This window comes from Nipponia nippon, unplaced genomic scaffold (assembly GCF_047370975.1).
Source record: "Nipponia nippon isolate SJK-2023a ecotype South Korea unplaced genomic scaffold, ASM4737097v1 scaffold_8, whole genome shotgun sequence".
NCBI classification, from domain to species: Eukaryota; Metazoa; Chordata; class Aves; order Pelecaniformes; family Threskiornithidae; genus Nipponia; species Nipponia nippon.
Window position 1 is genome coordinate 41978715 of NW_028262402.1, and position 8066 is coordinate 41986780.

Sequence of the window (8066 nt, forward strand, 5' to 3'; positions counted from 1 at the left end):
AACAGGGTAGGAAATTACATGTACTATACAGGCTGTGGAATTTTGCTGTTCGGGAGTAGAGATGCATCCACTTTGTTTGAATGCTGACCTGCGTGTTCCGCTGGCTGACGCTTGTGCAAAGTGGGGTGAATGCCAGCCGACTACAATTTTCTCTTCATTGACACAGGAGTTTTGTTATAAGACCTATTACACAACTGTGATTGGATATCAATAACGCTGATGGTATGGGATTTTGTTACTTTGAAGATTTTAGCTGTGTCATTTGCTCCCTTTGTGCTATAAATATCTATATTTAAATATACATGGTTACAGATGTGGCCATGCTAGCTTTGAGATTTTTCTATTCCTGTAAGCAGACAGAGAGTTCTGGCAGAAGAACGCCTGAAGTGTTTCATTCACTGCAGGCCTCTGGCTACCAGAGAGAAACTTGAAAGCTGCAGGGAAGGCAAAAGAACAACAGAAAAGAACAAAAAAATCCTTAGGACAGGGAGCAATTTGTTCATGAAGAAAACTTACATGATGTTGGCTGAAGAAAAATACTAGACATTTGCATAGTCATTCATGACTGATTATGGAGGTGCACAGAGAAGAAGAAAAGCATCATAGAATGGATGCATTTGAATTAAAAGAAAATACGAATCCCAGGGTGATTTTTCTGGACCAGGAATCTTTGTGTAGGAGATCACACAGAAAATAAGAGTGGTTGCAATACTAATAGAAATAATATTAACAGAAGAAGAGAAAAAACTACTTGCTGCTGGCAGAGCTGTCTAATGAATTGCTAAAGAGCCTTTCCAGCCCAGGCTTTACTTCTAATGGGCATTAATTGTATTTTCCATCTGTACACACATTAAAGTGAAGTTCAGTGTAGAATCTGCCTAGAGAAAGGTACCGTAGCCAAATGGCAAACACATACCCAACAGAAAAAAAACCCTGATTTCTCTGTAATGCTGCTATAGTGAAAGTCTAAGCTGCCTCAGTGTACTCTGTCTCTGTGCCAAAGGCTCAGTAAAATGGCAGCCCTTTAAGAAGAAAGAGGAGTAGGTTTACCCTTTCCTGGAGCTATGCATGACATTCCCTCACCCTCCCTGAGCAAACTTTGATGGCATTAATATGTTCATTCTTTACTGGGAGGTGAAAGCTGGACCCTAGTGAAAGCTGCCCCTGCAAGGCAGAAGGTGGGAGTTTTGCTGAGTGAGTTGCTCATGCAATACAAAAGGCTCTGCAAGACTCATGCAGACGAGCAGGAGGGGAGTGTTCCTTGCAGGTCAGAGAAGGGGAGCACACCCTGCCTTTAGGAAGTCAGGTGGCTCTCAGTCCATATAGCTGGTATGCTCACATGGAGTGCTGATGATGCTGAACCAAAGGCAGTCAGCAACCATTTCAGCAGAGACTGTTTGAATGCCCTGTATGTATGTAGCAATAAAAAAACTATGCCTTGCAATTGTAAAATACTGCCTTCAGACTTTAGACTGTGCAAATGGTGGCACCTGTCCAAAGAAGCAGAAAAGGCCTCCGGATGCTGGCCTGAATGATTTGCAGTATTTAAACATAACTTCATCTCTCCCCTTCTTTCCTGTTCATTAAAAATACAATCAGAGAGGACAGGAACTGTAAATATTGGGTAAGTTAACTCTGCAATGAAAACTAACAAGCAGATATATTATGGCATTCACCTTACCCTACAAGGGTGCTGGGTATTGGTGTTTAGACAATGTCAGAACTCCAGTTGTGCCTTGTTTCTTCAAAGCAGCTTCTCTGATCTAGGTGATGATTGTGCCTCCTATGAATGCTAACTTTCATTGAATGTCCTTATTATTGCTGCATCAAAAACTCTTTAATCCTTTATATTTTTAGTAGCAAAGAGCCTGAAGCCAAATTTTGTCAGCCTGTAATAAATTCTGTTTTATTTTTTACTGAGAAAAATCATCCATGTGCATGTGTGTGGGGACAGGCTTTCTTGCCTGAAGGCATCCATAAGCAAAACACCAAACACAGAAAATGCCAGCAGAATTCTGTTTCTAATAGTAAAAAACAGTACTAAAAGAGACTTTTTTGCTTGTACATCCCAAAATGTTTTGCTATGACAAGTGCCTACTGTACAAATGGCAATAACCCTTAAAAAATGCTTATTCAAGATCGTGCTGCAAAATGGTGACAATTTAAACTAAGTAGTTTAAAGCGAGTATTAAGCCAGTTTTGGGCTTTGACCTAGCACCCAAGTCTTCTCTATCATGTGGTCAGAAAAGACATTTGAACTGCATGAAGTTTCTCTGACAGTCATGGAGATTAAGATTGTCACTCAAAATTAAATAGACGTATTGTGTCTCTGATCTTTAAGATGAGAAGAAACACATCCTTTCTGGTAAAGGCAGGCAAGAAACAAACTGAGAAACCCAGGTATGTAATAGAAGTAGGCAGAGGTGAGACCTGATCAGGGTCTTCTGTTTCCTGTGGGGATGTCTCAGCCTACTTGGCTGTGGGTGTGGGGAGGGCATACCTGTCTCAGGCTTTTCTGTCAAGTGTTACCCTTTTACAGTTGATTCACTACAGAGGCAAAAAGCATTAAACTCCATGGCCTGATGCTGGGGGCACTCAGCTAAAACACAGTTGAGTAGCCTGGAGGCTAGTCCTATTAAATGCTTGCTTATGCTAACAGTAAATGGAAGAGTTCAGACTAGAGACACTAAGAGAGGTTCATCTTACATTAATTAATAACCTGCTAAGTAAAGACTCTCCTTGGGAAGTGAGGGGGGCAGGGGTGGAGAGAGAGAGAGAAAGTCCTCCTTCATCCAGACTTGCACATGAACTTGTTGGCTATTTGGGGGCGGGGGAGTGTCTTCTGATTACTTTTTTTCTTTTGACCAGAGATTCAATCCTGAACAAGACAAATGTTCTGTCCAAAACCGACATCTTAACAGAAAAAGTCATTGTTTTGAAAGATTATGAGCCTAAACAAAAAACACAAACAAAAAATTTAATAAAAAAAGGAAACTGCAAATATTTAGAATGTCTTTGCAGTTATGTGGATGAAAATTTCATCGTTGTTTTCTGAGCCCAAGTAAAGGTAACGAGGCTGGGCTCAGGGGCAGAGTATCACATGACTGTGCAAGTACTGCACAAGGCATGTTCATGTCCACTAACCTGCTCCTGGGGAAAAAAAAAAAGCAATAACATTTTACTAGTAGAAATGGTAAAAAAAAAAAATTGTAAGATGCGTAGAGACCAGGTGGAAAGTAGCACCAGTGCAGTACAATTAATGAAATGATCATTTGTTACCCAGTGGTTACTGGTTGTTATATCATCTCAAAGATTTGTGGACTGATCTTAAGCTCCAAAGGTTTATGGATGTGATTGATGACATTTATTTATTATAACCTGTATTTTATTCTCATGTGTATATAGGTCTGAAATAAAAAGAATATATCAAGTGACTCCAACTGAGCAAAAAACTAATTAGATGACATTCTAAGCTCTGTACAACAAGATGGAACTAGAAGTGCTTTTTTGTTTCTCTGAGACCCAGACTTAAAATGACCACATGAAAATTTTTGATGGGAATCTAGCAAACCTATCTCATTGATACAAAAAATAAGGCACCCCTGTGACTTCTATGAGAGGTGACACTGTGTAGTACAATAATACCAGTTACAGAGCTTGCAACAACCCTGTCTCATCACAGGTGGAAATATTTTATTGACAATTTGTAAGACAAACCATATTTTAAATCTCCTTCATCTCCTGAGTATCATGCTATAAAGCATCTCAAGGAGTCCTGCAGTAATTTTAATTTAATCCCCTTACTTTGAAGGGGGATGCTGTGGACAGAAACCTGTATCTATAATATTTACTAGACTTCTGTCTTTAGGGAAATCTGGATGTTCTCAGGAACTCAAACAAAAGTGAAGTTGCTGTTGTTACTTCAGGACAGGTAACCAATAATAACAAACCCCAAAATTAAAAAAAAAAAAAAAAAGAGGTTATTTAAGGTCCTAAGTATGGAAATGAAGTAAATATTCTAAAAGCTCTGCTTCCACAGGTCTACAATAACAAGAAACTTTAGAGAAATTACTACTGAATCGTTTTTGTTACAGGTCTGTTCCACCTGCCCACGTGTGCATGATGCTCAGCAATGCCATCTTCCAAATGCACTCATGCTCACATGCAGGAGACTAGGTGATGGTACTGTCCTGTTCACTGTTAAGACCTTTTGAGCAGACTTCAGCCCTTACCTACAACCTTTCTTTCTGAACCACAGTTTTCTGTGTTTGTCAATGAATATATTTTCCAAAATAAAGAGAAAAAAAGGGAAATTTGATACACTTGATATACACTGTCCTGGTAGTGGCTGTTAAATACTGGTACCCAGTTTCTTTGTCCTGTTTAATCAAGGTCTTTGGAGTACTGGGGAGTATCATATGACTTACTACATCAAAACATTCACCCAGAAGTGGCAATCACTGTCCAACTCCTTAACAATTACTTTAGAGTTCAAAGGGCTTGGAGGCTCTTGAGGGAAAGGGAAAAAGGCCTTCCAATAGTGTGACTTCTTACGGCTGACTACATGTATGTGATGGCTTTACAGGTAACATTCACGCTGTAATGCACAACCTGTGCTAGAGAGAATTGCTTTTTCCAGTCTTTTTTCCTTGACAGAAGATTCAGCAGCTTATTCTGCTGACGCCTGCTTTCCAGAGAGCTGTGACATGAGTACTGAAAGACAGGGATGGAGGGGGAAGACAGGGCGAGTCCTAGTGCCTCTTACTTTTTTGTTATTGTTTATTTACACAGTTATGCTTAATTTCTGCTAAGTATAATGGCTTTATAAGGCAGCAGCAAACCTAAGTTCAGGGATTAGTTTTACATCAGATGTGTACCACTCCTTGTCCTGGTTTTCTTTCTTTCAAGCTTGTGACAGCAATGTGGTCCCTTAACACAGGGCTAGGCTGTGCCTGGCAGGATTGGAGCAGCAGCCATCATGCCCTGTGGAAGGGTACACTGAACCTTGAGCAAAATGCTATTCTGGTTACACCAAGCCATTAAGCAAGGCTGTAGGGTGAGGTACAGCAGTCTGAACCACCATTAGTGTACCCTTTTGCTTGATGTGCCCCCAGCAACCATCCGAAAGAGAGAGAGACTTTCTCCTTCCCTCCAGTAGCTCCAGCAGCAGAGAGGACCCCTCCTTGCGCTCACAGGTAGTACCTCTGCGTTTCCCAAAGGCAGAGGCAGTGCGATTCACCACTGAGGCAGGCCAGAGTCTGTTTAGTGAGTTTGTCTTTTAAAGTCCCTGCCTGATGTTTCTTTTGCACAGTCTGCTTATGGATTAGGCCCCACCGTGCAGACCTTCATCCAGAGGAAATCCACATCTCAGCATACTGAAGACATGCTGAAGACCTTTTAGAATGGTCTTGTGTATGACAGCCTAGTAAGTCTCTCTGTATGTCTTCCTCCTTCTTCAGTGTGGCACTGTACAGCTGCAGTGGTGGTGTTGCTGTGATTTCCAAGGCTATCAGCCAGGCAAGGTTTGAAAAACAGTTAAGCTTTTTAATTAATGAATATAACTGTGGGGAGGGTGAGCATGAGGCAAACAGGCTACATTTTCTGAGCAGGACTTGAGTGTCACAGAGCTTGCCACATTATTCTCTTTCTCCATGATAATCTTTCTTTACATTGCACAGCTTGATTTCTGTTGGAGGTCTTATTTGAGAGAACTAACAATTTTTTGCTGTTGTGCCAATTTGAATGTTTACAGTCTTTTCATGTCTAAACACCTGACAAACTGCAGGTGCTTCTCAGCTGTTGCTTCAGTATAACACTAATTGATGGTCTTAGTTGACAGAAGCTACATGCTCACTCTCCTCAAGTCTTCACCTGTAGCATTTGACCATCTTCCACAGTAGATAATGCAAATTCTGGAAAAGTTTTTTTTTTTTATTATTTTATTTTTTTATTTTCTGTGCTTATGGCAGGGATAAGGAAGAGGATGTCATCAATATAAGCACTTACATTAGAAGGAATTATACCCGGTTCAACTCAGTGAATGCAGTTTTCAATTAAGTAGATTTTGCTCTTTTGCCTAAATCTGGCTCTACAGCATACTGCTAGACTTTTCTGCTGTCATGACTTTTCCTTCCCCACCACTGACAAAATAGGAAAAAAATGTTCTCTCTCAAAAGATTTGGAGGACAGAAGAAGGGTTATTATAACTCTCCTGAGCCTGATTTTAGGCAATCCTGATAGGCATGGATTATTAAGAGAAAGGAAAAGTAAGTCTGGAAGCGATTTTGAGAAGACCGTAACATGTAATTACTTGTAAGAATGTTTAGAACCAGCTGCTGCTAAAACTCTATGTAAGCTCTAGGTGGCACCATTTGTATAAAATTTTGGAGAGCACTGTGGAAAAAAGCTGTCGCCTTAATTTAGAGTTTTCTGATAGCTTGCCGTGATCGTATAGTGGTTAGTACTCTGCGTTGTGGCCGCAGCAACCTCGGTTCAAATCCGAGTCACGGCAGAGAAAGGTGCATCTTTTGAACTACAGATTGCATACCAAAAATAACCTAATAGTGATGTCTAAGACTAAGATGAGAAAACAATCAGAAGCTCTGTAGCTTTTACAAGAATTTTTTGCTAAAAGAATATGTGCCACAAGTATTAGTTCAGTAATCCTGTTGCCAAGTGTGATTTTTTTTTTTTATTTAAATGTTTATGGATAGTGACATAGCAAGCATGTAATTTTTACTCATTATAGCTACTTAAGATCTGGACTGAGCCATGAAGTCTGTTTGCTTTTGATCTTTGCTAGTTTTTTATGCTAATAAAGCAATCAGCCTGAATTGCTTGGAAATATGACAGTGGTAGATGTAGAAATCCTGCTTACCTAGGCATGAACTGCTGCTAGCGGAAGGTCTTTGCTCATGACAGACAAGAGGAACCATCATTTGTCAGTGATTCCAGTGATTTCCTTTGTTTTTGTGATAGGAATGGTGTGTAACTTCACTGTCCTGCCTGCCTGAGTAATACGAGCTCAGATTCTCAGAATGAAGACTTCTAAAATGACCATGTGGATTTTATGAATTAGTTATGGTAACTAATGGCAGTTTGTGTAATAAATGATAAATTAACAACAAAATTACATAGCTGGTAAAAACTATATTAATAAAAGATCATTATTATGGAGTTTATCAGATTATTTGGGTGCCAGTGAAGAGAGTTTCTCGTAGTTGGTTCTTTAATTTGAAAAGGAGTTAATTCAAGAGCAACCACTGTTTTTCTCTCACTGTTGCATCTGGTGGCACATCAGTCTTCTGCATAACGGATTACATCTGCACCAGGCTCAAATGGATTCACACTTCATGCAACAGACCCAGGTCTTGCAGACTGTGAATGACAGCTGCCTTTCTCTCTGCATAGCAGCAGGAAATTTCCTTGCCCTCCTACCCAGTGAGGAAGTGAAACAAAACTTTCTTCCTGCCACTATCAGGAAAAATCAAAGCCCTGTATGCCTGCAAACCTGGGAGGCCACCTCACTTGCGGAGGCTGTAAACTTAGGTGTCCCAGTTTTGGCATAGTAGGCTAGTACCATCTTATCACCTCCCTCTGGTTCACGAGAGCTCTTTCTGTTGTGTTTTTCAAAATATCTTTGGGTATTCCTCTGACTGGCCTCAGACCTCCTGTCTAAATATCACTCACCTTTTTAAAGCATATCAGAGAAATTATCTCTTGACTTCTTGGTCTAATTGATGAGGCAGATATGACTGATTTCCCAAAAGAAAGCAATTTAGAAACATGCACTAGCATAAAAGAGACCAGGATGATCTTTCATACTCTGTCCCTGCTGTAGTCTCGCAGAAATGTCGTCTGTTGTGTTAGATTTTAAGAACTCCAGAAATACCAGATTAACTCATCACAGGTGTATATATTCTTTAAAGCATCTAGTCAATGCCATCCTAGAGCAGAAATCCAAAAATTGCAATTCCAGAAATTCTGCTCTACCCATGCATCATCCTGAGGCTACTGAAACACTCAAGGCTCACCCCTGCTTGACCTCAACCTACCTGGAACTGACT

The 8066-nt window shown here is 40.2% G+C and overlaps 1 non-coding gene across 1 annotated transcript; it reads left to right on the forward strand.

Annotated features, from left to right (window-relative positions):
* Positions 1-6439: 6439 nt before the first annotated feature.
* On the forward strand, positions 6440-6511 carry TRNAH-GUG (transfer RNA histidin (anticodon GUG)). The gene has a single exon. It is a non-coding gene; the product is annotated as a tRNA-His (tRNA).
* Positions 6512-8066: the final 1555 nt, after the last annotated feature.